Raw genomic sequence first — 16,680 nt, forward strand, 5'->3', positions numbered from 1 at the left:
AACTTAATTTAATAATTAGCTATTAACTGGAGTTAAAGGGCACCAATCAGCATTTGCACCCACAATTGCTCTTAGCTGCTGCCAATTCCATCATGCAAAACTTCTAAGAAGCATAGACATGGGAAGGTCAGGGGTGTGCCTAGGAGTTACGCACACAGTTTATAAAATACACAGAGCTATTGGCATGGTTTAAGTGCTCATGCCTAAAGCTGCGGACATTCACTATTTTTATATAACAGCAGTTCCACATGGAACTACCATTATAGCATTTGAGCTTAGTGTGTATCATCCAAGCGAATAATTTTGGCACTCTTCCCATTTCAATTGATAGAAACTATTTTAACTCAAGAATGGCTTTGAAAATCACCCACAAAATATTGATATAATCTTTTATTTTTTTCACAGTAAATTATTTTATTAAAGCTTCAATCATTCAATACATGATTGTATATACAATCACCATACTGAATGTACAAGATCATGCACTAGATGTCCCACTGTGCTATGACAGTGAGTTAAGTACAATACATAATACAGCAGAACCTAATGTCCTGCTCATGGTTCCAGGTACAGATACCCCACCCAAAAAAAAAACACTCTGTAGTCGTGCTAACTACTTGAAATCCAACCAAAGAGAAAACCAGTGCTTCCACAGTCACCACTCAAAACAAAAAGGGTAGAAATCATTAGTAACCAGGATGATCCAAAGCAGTAACAAACAACCTTTCTATTGATAGTTGTAATGAACAGTTCCAACTGGATGTACAGTCACAAAAGTCGGTGCAGCTAGGCTCGCTAGACTCAACACAGGCCACGTTTTGGCTTCCCAGCCTTCCTCAGGAGTTTTCTGAAAATTCAGAGCATAAGTAGAAAGCACGTCCTTCAACTGATTTCCAAATCAGCAAGATCAAAGGGCCAAAACAGACCCAAACTGTCAGATTCGGAGCAGCGATAAATGTAACTTGTAAGGTAAAATTATGTATCATACCTGATAATTTTCTTTCCCTTAATCATAGCCGATCAATCCATAGACTGGTGGGTTGTGTCCATCTACCAGCAGTTGGAGATAGAGAGCAATCTTTTGCCTCCCTATATGTGGTCATGTGCTGCCGGAAATTCCCCAGTATGTCGATATCAAAGCTCCATCCGCAGGACTCAGCACTTAGAGAATTACACCCACAAAGGGACACTCTGCCCAGCTCACCATCACCGAAGCGAGGGAGGGGAAATATTCCAGTGCACCACCGCCGGGGCGGTGGGCGGGAAACCACAACCGCCGACGCGGGGGGAACTGCCTTATCATCCTGCTACCGCAACCGCAAGAGGAGCTGGCTTACCCTAACACCACCGAAGCGGGAGGGATACAGAGCTACCCTACAGCCGCCCGAAGCGGGAGGGAGCGCCGGCATAATTTAGTTATCAATCCAGTCACCGCCGAAACGGGGGGAGAGGAAGCAGCAGCTCACTGTAACATAAAATCATCTCAATTCGAAGAGACTTCAATTGCAAGAACTTGAACACGAAGTCCTCGTCAACAGGAAATGAATACTGAACTTGAACCTGAAATATAACCAGAACACAAACAATACAGATATCTGGGAGGGGCTATGGATTGATCGGCTATGATTAAGGGAAAGAAAATTATCAGGTATGATACATAATTTTACCTTCCCTATCATCAAGCCGATCAATCCATAGACTGGTGGGATGTACCGAAGCAGTACTCACCGAGGGCGGGACATGGAAATCCCTGAACGCAACAATGAAGCACCAAACTAGGCCTCGGCCCGAGCAGCCACATCCAAGCGGTAATGTCGTGAGAAGGTATGAGCCGACGACCAAGTAGCCACTCTGCAAATCTCTTCCAAGGAGACAGATCTGGACTCCGCCATCGAGGCTGCTTGAGCTCTAGTAGAGTGTGCCTTCAGCTGAATAGGCGGAATCTTCCCTGCCGCCACATAAGCTGCCGCGATCGTCTCCTTGACCCAATGTGCCACCGTAGAATTAGATGCCTGCAGACCCTTACGAGGGCCTGTGAACAGCACGAACAGGTGATGCGACTTCCGGAAATCACTGGTCACTTCCAAGTATCTGATGATGACCCGTCTAACATCCAGGTATTTGAGCGCGGGGTACTCCTCTGGGTAATCCTCCCTATGAAAGGAGGGTAGGTAAAGCTGCTGATTCACATGGAATCGAGAAACAATCTTGGGTAGGAAGGAAGGCACTTGGCGAATCGATACTCCTGCTTCAATGAATCGCAGGAACGGCTCTCTACACGAGAGCGCCTGGAGCTCAGAAACTCTTCTGGCTGATGTGATAGCCACCAGGAAGACCGCTTTCAACGTCAGATCCTTCAGCGATGCCCTTGGCAAGGGCTCGAAGGGCGGCTTCTGCAAGGTCCGTAGCACCAGATTGAGATTCCACGTAGGCACTATCGAGTGCAGAGGGGGGCGCAGGTGATTAACTCCTTTGAGAAAGCGTACCACATCTGGCTGTGAAGCTAGGGAAGCCCCCTTCAAGCGACTCCTGAAGCAAGCTAGAGCCGCCACCTGGACTTTCAGCGAACTGAGCGACAGGCCTTTCTCCAGCCCCTCTTGCAGGAACGCCAACACTGAAGATATTGCTGCTACTACTATTACTACTACTACTATTTAGCATTTCTATAGCACTACAAGGCATACGCAGCGCTGCACAAACATAGAAGAAAGACCGTCCCTGCAAAGAGCTTACAATCGAATAGACAAAAAATAAATAAAGTAAGCAAATCAAATCAATTAATGTGAACGGGAAGGAAGAGAGGAGGGTAGGTGGAGGCGAGTGGTTACGAGTCAAAAGCAATGTTAAAGAGGTGGGCTTTCAGTCTAGATTTAAAGGTGGCCAAGGATGGGGCAAGACGTAGGGGCTCAGGAAGTTTATTCCAGGCGTAGGGTGCAGCGAGACAGAAGGCGCGAAGTCTGGAGTTGGCAGTAGTGGAGAAGGGAACAGATAAGAAGGATTTATCCATGGAGCGGAGTGCACGGGAAGGGGTGTAGGGAAGGACGAGTGTGGAGAGATACTGGGGAGCAGCAGAGTGAGTACATTTATAGGTTAGTAGAAGAAGTTTGAACAGGATGCGAAAACGGATAGGGAGCCAGTGAAGGGTCTTGAGGAGAGGGGTAGTATGAGTAAAGCGACCCTGGCGGAAGATGAGACGGGCAGCAGAGTTTTGAACCGACTGGAGAGGTGACTAAGTGGGAGGCCAGCAAGAAGCAGATTGCAGTAGTCTAAACGAGAGGTGACAAGGGTGTGGATGAGGGTTTTGGTAGAGTGCTCGGAAAGAAAGGGGCGGATTTTACGGATGTTGTAAAGAAAGAAACGACAGGTCTTGGCAATCTGTTGGATATGAGCAGAGAAGGAGAGAGAAGAGTCAAAGATGACCCCAAGGTTTCGAGCTGAGGAGACAGGGAGAATGAGAGAGCCATCAACAGAAATAGAAAACGGGGGGAACGGGGAGGTGGGTTTGGGGGGGGAAATGAGAAGCTCGGTTTTGGTCATATTGGAGCAGTGAAGGGCGATACAGAGCCTGCCTCGCACCACGACGCAAAGGTGCGCCAAACCCTGGCGTAAGTGGTAGAAGTAGAATGCTTCCTCGCTCTCAGCATAGTGGCGATGACCTTGTCTGAGAAGCTCTTCTTCCTCAGCCGCTTATGCTCAATAGCCAGGCCGTAAGACCAAAGGGGGAGGGATCCTCCATCACCACGGGACCCTGATGTAAGAGGCCCAGTTCCGCTGGCAGCCGCAGAGGGCCATCCACTGAGAGTCTGACTAAGTCCGCATACCAGGGCCGTCTGGGCCAATCCGGACCCACCAGGATTACCCGGCACGGATGCTTTGCCACCCGGCCTAGCACCCTGCCCATCATGTGCCAAGGCGGAAACACATAGAGAAGCTCCTGTGCCGGCCACTGCTGGAGGACAGCGTCGACTCCCAGAGATCGAGGGTCCCGTCCTCTGCTGAAAAAGCGCGGCACTTGGCTAGAGGGGCGTTCCTGGTACCTCCCTGGCGATTGACATAGGCCACAGCCGTGGCATTGTCCGACAGAACCCGCACAGGCCTCAGCACCAGAACCGGGAGAAACTCTAGAAGCGCCAACCGAATCGCTCGGAGTTCCAGGAGGTTGATGGACCATTTCGTCTCTGCAGGAGACCAGAGTCCCTGCGCTGTCTGTCCCAGGCAGTGGGATCCCCAGCCCGTCAAGCAGGCGTCCGTCGTGACGACCACCCACTACGGGGTCGTAAGAGGCATTCCTGCGGACAGCTTGCCTGGCCTCAACCACCAGCTCAGCGTCTTTTGCACCGCTGGATCCAAAGGAAGGTGTACGGCGTAATCCTCCGAGACTGGAGTCCACCGCCGCAGAAGAGAGTGCTGTAGAGGTCTCATATGAGCCCTGGCCCATGGCACTACCTCCATCATGGCCGTCATGGAGCCCAACAGCTGCACATAGTCCAAGCTCGAAGAGTAGAGGAGGATAGGAACTAGTCCACCTGGGTCCGAAACTTGACGCTCCGGTTGTCCGGCAGGAACACTCTGCCCACTTGGGTGTCGAATCGAACTCCCAGATACTCCAGGGACTGAGTCGGGCGCAGCTGGCTTTACTCCCAGTTGATGACCCATCCCAGGGAGCTCAGAAGAGCAATCACCCTGTCTGTAGCTCTCCCGCACTCCACATAGGAAGGAGCTCGGATCAGTCAGTCGTCCAGATAGGGATGGACTTGCACTCCCTCCTTGCGGAGGTAGGACGCGATGACCACCATTACTTTGGAGAAGGTCAGCGGAGCCGTAGCCAACCCGAACAGGAGTGCTCTGAACTGGAAGTGTCGGCCCAGAACTGCAAAGCGCACAAAGCGCTGATGAGGCGGCCAGATGGGAATATGTAGGTAAGCTTCCTTGATGTCCAGAGAGGCCAGGAATTCTCCCTCTTTCACCGAAGCTATTACGGAGCGGAGGGTCTCCATCCGGAAGTGCCGAACTTTCAAGGCCCGATTGACTCCCCTGAGGTCGAGAATAGGCCGAGCAGAACCTTTTTTCTTTGGCACCACAAAGTAAATGGAGTAGCGCACCTTGGCAAGCTGATCTACTGGCATCGGGATCACCGCACCCAGGCGGATCAGGTTGTTCAAAGTCTGCTGCATGGCAGCTGCTTTGACCTGGGTCTTGCAAGGAGAGTTTACAAACCCGTCTCTTAGGGGTCAGCAGAACTCTAGCTTGTAGCCGTCTCTGATGACTGCCAGAACCCAAGCGTCTGAAGTTATCCTGGTCCACTCGCCCAGAAACGAGGACAACCTTCCTCCTATCTGCACTGGGCCATGGACCAGATCCCCGTCATTGGATACGCGACCCTGGGAGCGGGCCGGAGGACGAACCTCCGGGACGGCGGTCCCTGCGAAAGGAACGCTGCTTGGGGGAGAAGTTCCCTTTGAAGGAAGAGGAGGCAGAGGAGGCCGACTTGCCCGGGAAATACCGACGGGCTTTCTGGAATCGGCCCTTAGAGGAACCAGGACGGGCACTGCCGGCCCGAGTCCTGACCTCCGGCAACCTCTTGCCCTTGGACGTGCCGAGCTCCGTCACGATCTTGTCCAGCTCATCCCCAAAGAGCAGCTTGCCTTTGAAGGGCAACTTGGCTTTGCGAGATTTAGAGGCATGGTCAGCAGACCAGTGCTTAAGCCAGAGCCACCGCCGTGCAGAGACCGTCTGAGCCATACCTTTGGCCAAGGCTCTCAAAACATCATACAGCAAGTCTGCCAAGTAGGTCAAACCCGACTCCAGGGTCAGCCATTCCACCCTCCAGGAAGCATCCGAGGGGGAAGCCCGCTGCAAAACAGTCAGGCACACCCTAGCCACGTAGGAGCCGCAAACCGAGGCTTGCAAACTCAGAGCGGCCGCCTCAAAGGCCAACTTTAAGGCCGCCTCCATCCTCCTGTCCTGAGCGTCCTTCAGGGCAGTGCCACCTTCCACCGGCAGCACCGTTTTCTTAGTCACAGCAGTGATTAAGGAATCGACCGTGGGCCAGACAAAGGCTTTCCTGTTCCCCCTCAGGCAAGGAGTACAGACGGGACATAGCCCTGGCTACTTTCAGGCTCGCTTCAGGGGCATCCCATTGCGCTGAAATTAAGGTCTGCATGGCTTCATGAACGTGGAAGGTTCTAGGCGGGCGCTTCGTTCCCAGCATAATGGCGGAGCCAGTAGAGGCTGAGAGAGGGCCTTCCTCCAGAGAGGCAATCTTCAAAATGCTCATGGCCTCACAAGCAGGTTGGGCAAATCCTCTGAGCGAAAAAGCCGTGCTGCAGAGGGGTCGTCCGCTCCATCCGAACGAGGATCAGTCTCTTCCATAGAGTCCACTAAGGATCTCTGGGAGAACTCAGACACGCTGCCGTCATTCACAGAGACCGAGTCCCCCGGGGGTGGAAGATCCACCCGAGGGCGCTTAAGCATAGAGGCCTCATCACCCCTATCAGAGAGGTGAGCAGGGGCAGTGTTCTGCATAAGAAAGGCCTGATGCAGCAGCAAAATGAACTCAGGGGAGAAACCCCCCAGTCTGTGCATTTCAGCAGCCTGTGCTGCGGCACTAGAGGCGCCCTCCATCTGCGCTCCCAGGAGCGGTGGAGAGGCGTGTTGCGCATCCAAAATGGCGTCCGGCGCAAAACTTCGAGAAGGAGCCGCGCGGGAGGAATGGCGCTTTAATTTCGCCGACTTTTTACCGTCGCCCGAGTCAAGGACGACCAAGCTGTTAACGTCTCCCCCCTCGAGGGCGGCCCAAGAAGATGCCATCCGAGCAGCGTGGCCGGTCACTACCGGGAGGGCGGCCAGCGGGGGATGGGCACCTAAGGCGGGAAAGGCCGCCGCGCCGGAGGAAAAACCGGGGAACTCTCCCGGCTCTGAAAGGGCGCCCAAAAAAGGCGACTCTACCTTTGAGCCCCCCGCTTCCCCGCTAGGCGCGCGAATGCGTTCCAGGGAGCGTCTTTTCGCGCCCTTGCCATCCGAGGCCATAGCCACGTGGAGACCGTTCGGGGAACCCCCTGCCCGCTAGTAAAAGGTAAAAATTACCTGCTTCTTGCTCCGAGCAGCGACAACTTGTTCCAGTGAGCAGCTGCAAATGGACGTCCTTTTTAAACGTTTTTAAAAATCTTTTTTTTTTTTTTTAATGGAGCCAATGGGAGGGGGGAGAAAAGGAGGGACCTGGCACCACCAGGTTTGCACTTGCTCACGAAGAGCCCTCAACCCCAGGTACTCAACAAAACCTAAACAATTAGTTTTGGAGACCTAGCCAGAGTTGCTGTTGTGCGACCACAACCTGCTAAGATAGAGAACAAACTGGGGAATTTCCGGCAGCACATGACCACATATAGGGAGGCAAAAGATTGCTCTCTATCTCCACCTGCTGGTAGATGGACACAACCCACCAGTCTATGGATTGATCGGCTTGATGATAGGGAAAGACAGTGTTGTAGTCAAGAGACAGCCAGCAGCATCACTGATGGAGTTCTTCATACTAACTACTGCAATGAACAAGATGGAAATCATTTATTTACTGGGATTTATTAACCACCTTTATGAAGAGATTCACCCAAGGTGGTGTACAGCAGGTATAGTTTCACATAAAACTTACAATTTTTTAACAGCATAACAATAACACAATGACCAAGTATAAACATAAATACAATAAAAGAAATAAACTTGAAAAGAACAAACTGAAATCTAATAATAGGACTACCATGAAACAGGATCAAAAATGTACACGCATTTCACAGCACTGAAATTCAAATAACAGAGATATATCATCAGCATAATACTAATGAAACATCTAATAAATATACATTAGAAGATTCAAATTAACATAGCTATGATACTAATGCTTTTCTACAATACAGCTTACCATATAGCTGAGGGATCAAGTGCAGATATATAGGTGGGAACAAGATAGGTGGTACAGCATCAGCTGGGATAAACTGATGGGTGGCTAAACTCAAGGCAAGTTCTTTGTACAGTTAAGGAGAAATCAGACCTTACCTGCTAATTTGCTTTCCTTTAGTCCCTCCGGAATGGCCCAGCAAGTGACTGATGGGTTGTGCGCGCCTTCCAGCAGGTGAAGACAGAATTCTGACTCATCAGAGAAAGCCAATAAGAGCCCTTGCCCTGACTAGAAAGATGCCTTATGTGCACTCGGTAGCCTGAGCAGCCTGCCACACACAGACTAAAAACAAGCTTGAGGATTCTGATCAAAGTGCCTTCCTCAACTAGGCACCAACAGAAAAACTTTAGAAAAACTTTAACCAATAACCATAAACGGACAACACTGCTCTCCCTGAAACACCCTTCTCGGAAGAAAAACTGCAACGGAATCACACTAGCGAACTACCAGGATGGGACCTGGGCCAGTCCGGAGGGACTAAAGGAAAACAAATTAGCAGGTAAGGTCTAATTTCTCCTTCCTTACAGTCCCTCCGGACCGGCCCAGTGAGGGACTCATGGGAAGTAACAAAGCAGTAAATTCAAGGGCAGGACCCCAGCAAACTCGCTGTGAAAACACACGCCCCAAAAGCTGAATCCTGACGACTCAGCACATCCAACCTGTAATGCTTAGAAAAAGTATGCAAAGAAGACCAAGTAGCCGCCATGAAAATCTCTAGGAGTGAAACCAAAGAACGCTCGGCCCCCTAGTAAAGTGCGCTTTCACCCCCTTGGGAACAGGCTTGCCCGACAAAATGTAAGAAGAAACAATCATCACTTTAAGCCACCTGAACAAAATGGGTTTCGACGACGCCAATCCTTTCTGGGAACCCCCAATAAGCACAAATATACGTTCCATTTGTCTAAAATCCGCAGTAGCTTTCAAATAGCATTTGAGTTCCCACTGGACATTCAAGCACTTGAGGCGACACTACTCTTCGGACCCGGAAGAAGAACCGAGAACTAGCAAAATGACAGACTTAGAAACATGAAAATGCGACAAGACCATAGGGAGAAAGGAAGGAACTGGCTGCAACAGCATCCGGTATGTGGCAAACTCCAGAAATGGGGGATTACACGACAGCGTCTGCAACTCTGAAACCCCCTGTGCAGAAGCAACAGCAACTACAAAAAGCACCTTAAGAGTCAAATCCTTCAAAGAACAGGATGATAAAACCTCAAAACGGCAAACGAGACAATGCTTCTAAAACTAAATTAAGATCCCACAGAGGAAAACTTTCCCGAGTGGGTAGCCGCACAAGGCTCGCTTCCCGTAGGAACAGAAGCACATCCGGGTGAGACACCATTGATTCACCCTGTATCCGACCCCTATAGAAGGACAGGGCCGCCATCTGGACCTTGAAAGAGGATAATGCCAAACCTTTTTGCAAAAAAATCTAGAATCAGTGCCACTGAAGCATGAAAGGGAGAGACATTTAACTCACCACACCATGCCTCAAACACTCTCCAGGTCAAGACATAATTGAGAGAAGTGGAAGACGGTGACACCGCAGCATAGTGGATACTACACTGGATGAGTAAACTCTCTTAGACAACCAGGCCCTGCTCAAGAGCCAAGCCGTAAGAAGCATCTGTTCACGCTTTCCAAAAATAGTAGGACTAGGGGGCATGCAATGAAACTACAGTGTAGTACATTTAAAACTAATAGGAGAAAATTTTTCTTCACCCAACACGTAAACTCTGGAATTCGTTGCCAGAGAATGTGGTGAAGGCGGTTAGCTTGGCAGAGTTTTAAAAGGGTTTGGACGGTTTCCTAAAGGACAAGTCCATAGACCGCTACTAAATGGACTTGAAAAAATCCACAATTTCGGGAATAACATGTATAGAATGTTTGTACGTTTGGGAAGCTGCCAGGTGCCCTTGACCTGGATTGGCCGCTGTCGGGGACAGGATGTTGGGCTTGATGGGCCTTTGGTCTTTTCCCAGTATGGCATTACTTATGTACTTATGACAAAATCGACCGGGCTCTGGATGCACTATCGGACCCTGTATCAACAGTCCGGGATCCTCTCGAAATTTGAGAAGCGATTCTAGAAGGAGGTTCTGAAGATCTGCGTACCAAGGGGTGGTGAGGTCAATCTGGAGCTATCACCTCCACTTTTTGAATTAGACAATCAAACAGAGGCCATGGAGGAAAGGCATAAAGGAGATCTGACAGCCAAGGCTGAAGAAGGGCATCGATCCCCAGAGCCCTCAAATCCTTCCGATGGATGAAGAACTTGGGCACCTTTGAACTGGACTCTGTGGTGAACAGATCCATGACTGGAAACCCCCAGCAACGTACTACTGACTGGAACGCCGCATCACTGAGAGCCCACTCCCCAGGATCTACAGTGTTGTGACTGAGGAAATCCACCTGGATATTTTCCGTTCCAGCTACATGATCCGCCGACAGGGCTTGTAGATGCAATTCCGTTCAGCTCAATAGCTGAGCCATCTTCTGATCCAACCGCAGACTTTTGGTGCCCCCTTGACGGTTGACACACGCCACTGCCGTCTTGTCTAACATTGACTTCTTTGGAAAAAAACAGGAGCACTGCACCGGGGCCACCTTACCGGACCGGAAGCTATGAAAATCTCTGCTTCGACCTCGGGAACACACTGTACCACGACCCGACACTCTAGGCCTATCTTCTGAAAGTCTGGGAACTTTAGTTTCCCCAGATTGCAAACCAACTTTTCTACGTCATCACCAAACAAAAGAGAGCCTCTAAAGGGAAACTTACTGAGCTTTGACTTAAAGGCAGCATCCGCCGCCCAACCTCTGAGCCATAATCACTCCAAGGGCCGTAGACTTGGCCGAGGCCCTTAACAGATCATATAAAACATCCGCCAGAAATGCAGAGCCCATTTCCAGCTTCGCGACCTCGGCGTCAATGGCCACCAGATCATCTGACGACCACTCCAAAACTCTTTCGGACCATCTAAAGCAAGCCCTAGCTACAAGAGAACCACAAATGGCCACCTGCACCACCAAGGCAGACACGCTGAAGCTACTCTTCAGTAACGCCTACAAACGGCGATCCTGAACATCCTTCAGAGCGATGCCCCCATCCACTGGCACCGTGTTAATCTTGGTGACTTCCAAAAACACTGCATCTACCACAGGTGGCCTTAGAAGAGTTCTATCTGCTTCTGGGACCAGATAAAGCCTCACCATCGACTTGGCCAGTCTAAACACTGAGTCCGGAGCATCCCACTGCTCCTGTATAACGTCTATGATATCCTGGTGCGTGGGAAAGGTTTTACCCAGCTTACAGACTCCTTTCAATAAGAGGTCCACCTTGCGCAGGGCCTCTGGCACCGTAGTGTCATCCTCATCAAAACGCAAAGTCGAGGATACCTGAGAGAATAATTCCTGGAGGTCCTCCTTATGAAAAACGTGTAATACTGAGGGATCCTCACAGGGAACAAGAGGGTCTGCCCCTGAATCCATCTGAGAAGATTCTTCCTCCACTAAATCTCCCTGACCCACATCTGAGTGCTCCAAAGAGGGCATTTCTAGATCAGGATCAGAACCAGAGCCAGCTTCCAAATTCCAAGACCTCCGAGATCTCTTAGATGGCAACAACTGCCCATCCCCCAAACTACTTCTAGGCTGAGAACCAGACTTCCGAAGAAGAAAAGCCCGATACATCTGCATGACAAATTCCGGGGGGTAACCCCCTTCAGAACCGGCAGGCAGGAGAGAAAGATCAGAAGAATGAGCCTGCTGGGGCTTGAGGAGGAAGCCATTCTGCAACCTATGAGAAGGGAGCTAACATGGCAGAAGTTCCCGCCAAAACCAGTGCTACAGACACATCCTTGCTGACAGAAGGCTCTGAGCCTGCTGAAACCGACACAGGAGGGGAGACCTGATCAGCGGTCGATCGCTGTACAAAATTTACATTTTCCGCTTCCCCCGACACCGTGGCACTGACAGAGTGCAGCGTCGCAGCTTCTCCGCCATGCCGGCAGAACAGACTGTGCAATGAGTGCTCTCCCAGCTAACCTCCGACATGAAAGGGAAAATTAGGTTCTTACAATGATAATTTTCTTTCCTTTAGTCATAGCAGTTGAAGCCATTACGTATGGGTTGTGTCCATCAACCAGCAGGGGGAGATAGAGAGCACTCAACTTTTCACAGTGCCTCATGGCCAGCTAACTCCACTGCCTCTTCAGTATTTGAAGCTTCCAAAGCAGTATGGCAAACCGCAATGGGAATAACATGAACTTTCCTCACAGCGAACGATGGCCCCTTAACAAGGGCATAAACTCAAAAAAGGAGGGAATGAACTCATCCTCCTGAAGGGAATAAACTCGTCCTCCACTTTGTATAAACAGAGGGAATACTTGCATCCTCCTGGAGGGAATAAACTCATCCTCCCAAAACATGAACTGGAGGGAATGAACTCATCCTCCTATAACTGTAACACGAATCCTGAAGACTGTTTTCCGACTCTCCAAGGAAGGAATATAACTTCAGGAAACAAGAACAGCACCTAAAATCAGAATCACTGCAATACAATCATACAGGGAGGGCTCATGGCTTCATCTGCTATGACTAAAGGAAAGAAAATTATCATGGTAAGAACCTAATTTTCCCTTCCTTGTCATCAAGCAGATGAAGCCATTACAGATGGGATGCAACAAAGCAATCCCTAAATAGGGTGGGAACAAGCCCCACCACGCGCTAGCACCTGTGCTCCAAAACGCGCATCCCTCCTGGCAGCCACATCCAGCCTGTAATGTCGGGCGAAAGTGAGCTTAGAAGCCCATGTTGCAGCACTGCAAATCTCATGAAGAGATAGTGCTCCAGTTTCCGCCCAGGAAGAGGAAATCGCTCTTGTGGAATGTGCCTTAAAGGCTTCAGGCGGAGCCCAGCCAGACAGCAGATACGCTGAAAAGATAGCTTCTTTGAGCCAACGGGCAATAGTGGCTTTTAGACGCTGAAGACCCTCGCGAGGACCTGCAAACAGCACAAAAAGATGATCAGAGGTCCTGAAAGCATTTGTAATTCGCAGATCCTGCAACAGAGTCCTGCGCACGTCCAAAAGGTGCAACTGCCCAAATGAATCTGGAAACTCCTCCTCAACAAAGGAGGGAAGAAAACCAGGCTGGTTTAGGTGAAACGCTGAAACCACCTTAGGCATGAAGGAAGGCACGGTCCGAACCGTGACCCCTGACTCTGAGAATTGCAGAAAAGGGTCTCTACAGGACAGCGCCTGGAGCTCTGACACCCGTCTCGCCGAGGTAATGGCCACTAAAAAGACGGCCTTCAGTGTCAAATTTTTCTCTGAAGCACGCCGAAGCGGTTCAAACGGAGCACCCTGAAGGGCTTTCAATACTAACCCCAGGTTCCAAGCTGGACAAGGTGCCCGCACGGGAGAACGGACCCGAAGCACCCCTCTAAGAAACCGTGCCACATCTGGATGATCAGCTAAGGACACGCCTTCAACCTTGCCACGCAGGGAGGCCAATGCTGCCACTTGCACCTGCAGGGAATTATAGGCCAAGCCTTTGTGTACACCATCCTGCAAAAAGTCCAGAATCAGCGAGACAGGAGCCCGCAACGGAGAAAGCGCTCTTGAAACACACCAGACTTCAAACTGGCGCCAAATCCTGGCATAAGCCACGGAAGTGGAGCGCTTAAGGGCCTGCAGGAGAGTGGAAATTACCTTATTTGAGTAGCCTTTATCTCTCAATTGCGCCCTCTCAATCGCCATGCCATAAGACCAAAGCGGCAGGCGTCCTCCATGGTCACCGGACCCTGTGACAACAGGTGCGGAACCAGAGGTAACGGAAAGGGAGCCTCCAACAGCATCTGTCGGAGGTCCGCATACCAAGGCCTCATGGGCCAATCCGGGACGATGAGCACCACTTCTCCTGGATGCAGCCGAATCCGCAGGAGCACTCGCCCTATCAAGGGCCACAGAGGGAAGACATACAGCAAGCCCAGGGGCCAGGGTTGAGCCAAGGCATCCAACCCGGCAGCGAGGATCCCTCCGTCTGCTGAAGAAGCACAGGACTTTGGCATTAGAACTGGTCGCCATAAGATCCATCACTACTGACTTGCCCAATTTTGGCACATATCTGCAGGAATACATCGTCTGCTAGTTCACACTCCGCTGGATCGATCTGATGCCTGCTTAGATAGTCGACTTGCACGTTGCTCTGACCTGCAATGTGAGCTGCTGACAGGGACTGTAGATGCAGCTCGGCCCAGTGGCAAATTTGTTCGGCCTGCGCGGCTAGAGCTCTGCACTGAGTTCCGCCTTGTCGATTTATGTAGGCCACTGCTGTCGTGTTGTCCGACATCACTCGGACAGCCAATCCTTCCAGCCAACTCCAAAAGGCCAGGATCCACCGGGGGGGGGGGGGGGGGCAGGCAGAGGGTCCGAAGATCGCTGAGGAAGAGCTCTTTTAAGCATGTACGCCTTATGCAGCATTAAAACAAAATCAGGGGAGAAAACTGCTCCCTGACCGCCCGGATCCTGCCCAGGGCTATCAGCTCTATTATTAGCCTCACTCAGAGGACCCCCCCCCCCCTCCCGGATTCAGGGCTCTCCGTCGCAACGGAGGCCGCGCCATGTGGAAAATCCAAAATGGCGTCCGCTGCCAGCTCAGAGCGCAAAATATCGCCGCTCGCCATGCTCGGGCCGGCTCTACCGTCTGTACAGCATGAATTACAGAGCCCCGCTGCTGATTTGCGCTTGCCACATTTAGAACAGCGCTTTACAGTCTCCGCAGCCATCGCCGAAAACGGCGGTAAAATTCAAAACCGGTGGTTCGCGCCAAAAACGTCCCGATCGCGGGCCCACCCCGGAGGAGTCAGAAAACACTCTTACCTCACTAGACCGAATATCACAGCTCCGGTCCTGCAGAAGATCTCAAGAAAAAAACCTCTTTTCCAAGATCGCTGCGCTAAAGCGCGACGCAACTAATTTTTTTTTTTTTTTTTAACGCTGTGAGGAAAGCAGAGGCAAAAGAGGTAAATAAAAACACTCCGGAGGCTCAGATAAGTGGGAAAGGCAGGGAAAGGCGAACCAATGGACAGAGAAAAGCAAGCTAATATGTCCACATCCACAGGGGCATGGGTAAGGCAGGGAAAGGGCTAACCTATGTGCCTTCAAAGTGAAGCTGCTATAGCCTCTAACACCCCGGCTAACAACTGGCAAACCAGGAGCCACCCCCAGGCAGATTTTTTTATGGAGCTCGAAGAAGCTGCAGCCACCCTGCTTGGGGAGATAGAGAATACTGAAGAGGCAGTGGAGCTCGCTGGCCATGAGACACTGTGAAAAGTTGAGTGCTCTCTATCTCCCCCCTGCTGGTTGATGGACACAACCCATATGTAATGGCTTCATCTGCTTGATGACAAGGAAATAATTATTTCCCCCGTCGCCGGTGAACTAGTGTTGTGCAATAGGAGGACGCGCACAGCCAGAACCGCAAGGGATGGCAGGAGGAAACAAAAAGAGTCAAATTGTCAGGGCACAGTAGCTTGCTATATATATTGTAGCTGGGTCACCCTTCCAGGACCCAGCCAAGCTTGACCCTGCTTAGCTGCCTTCTCCTCCACACAGCTGTTGCCTCGCTCCACAGCAATCTGGCTGCTCTGAGCCTCAGCTCCAGACCCTGAGAACTTCCAGGACTTCTTCCTCCCTCCGTTCCTTTCACAGAGGCACATTCAAAGCACAACGTTTATAAGTAAGAGCTTTTATTTTCTTGCTTCAAGTCAACATAAACGCCCAGGAACACCTTAACTCCAGGTTGTTTAGGGCTGGCTGCCCAAAGCACAAGTCAGGTTCAAAACAGTCCATATAACTTCACTTCACTTTACCCAAGATTACTTCTCTTAGGGAACAGTACATTATCAGAAAGAAAACACAGTAGCTTGGTAGGTTGCAGCACAGACCTTTTAAGTATAAAACAGTTTACACAGTCTTTCTTGACCTTCTTACAGCACAGTTACACAGCTTTGTTCCCACCTGGTTCAGGCTGGGGTTTCAATTGTGCCCAGCCCTCTTTCTCTCCCAGGGGCTGCACCTGTTTCCTCTTTAGTAGAGAGCTCCCCCAGCGCCTCAGCCTCTCTCCTCCAGTCTCCCACCAGTCTCTCCAAGGCCCGGCTAGCCACCCTCTTACAGCAGCTTTTCAGGTTTGAGCCAGAGCTCCAATCTCCATCTGTTTCTCCTCTAGTCCTTCAGTAATCTCCATTTTATCCTCCTCTTCAACTTCCCCCGCCCCCAACCTCTCCAGCTGGCCCTCATCACCTTCCTCAGAGACCATTTCCCAATCTTCTATCGCCTCCCCTAACTTTTGTACAGCCGGATGGGGAAGAGAAGGATTCTGGGACTGGTAGTTCCTCCCCGTCTTCCTTAACCCGGCCAACCTCTCTACCTCCGGTAGCCCAGCTTTCTGAATGTGGGTGTTGTGCACATGAAATCTGCCCCGTTGGGGTTCCCCGGCTCCCTGCACCCCCTTTCTTTGTGCCTTCCCGGATCCCCTTTCACCTGCTCTCTCACAATATATATATATATTTTTAACGCGGCTGCCTGTCCTCTGACTCAGAGCTCTCTTCCCCTGAAGAGGTCATGTTAGTGCTAGCCTCTGATTGTCCCACAAAAATGTGGCGGGCTAGGGAGGAGTGGGGGGGGAGGGACCCGGCCACCCGGGTATAACACCCCTGAAGCT

At 50.9% G+C, this 16,680-nt stretch overlaps 1 protein-coding gene across 1 annotated transcript in view; it reads right to left on the reverse strand.

The window, feature by feature from the left end:
• SCAF8 (SR-related CTD associated factor 8) overlaps positions 1–16,680 on the reverse strand; it is a 1,046,706-nt gene that overhangs the window by 872,603 nt on the left and 157,423 nt on the right.

This window comes from Microcaecilia unicolor, chromosome 3, assembly GCF_901765095.1.
Source record: "Microcaecilia unicolor chromosome 3, aMicUni1.1, whole genome shotgun sequence".
Lineage (NCBI taxonomy): Eukaryota > Metazoa > Chordata > Amphibia > Gymnophiona > Siphonopidae > Microcaecilia > Microcaecilia unicolor.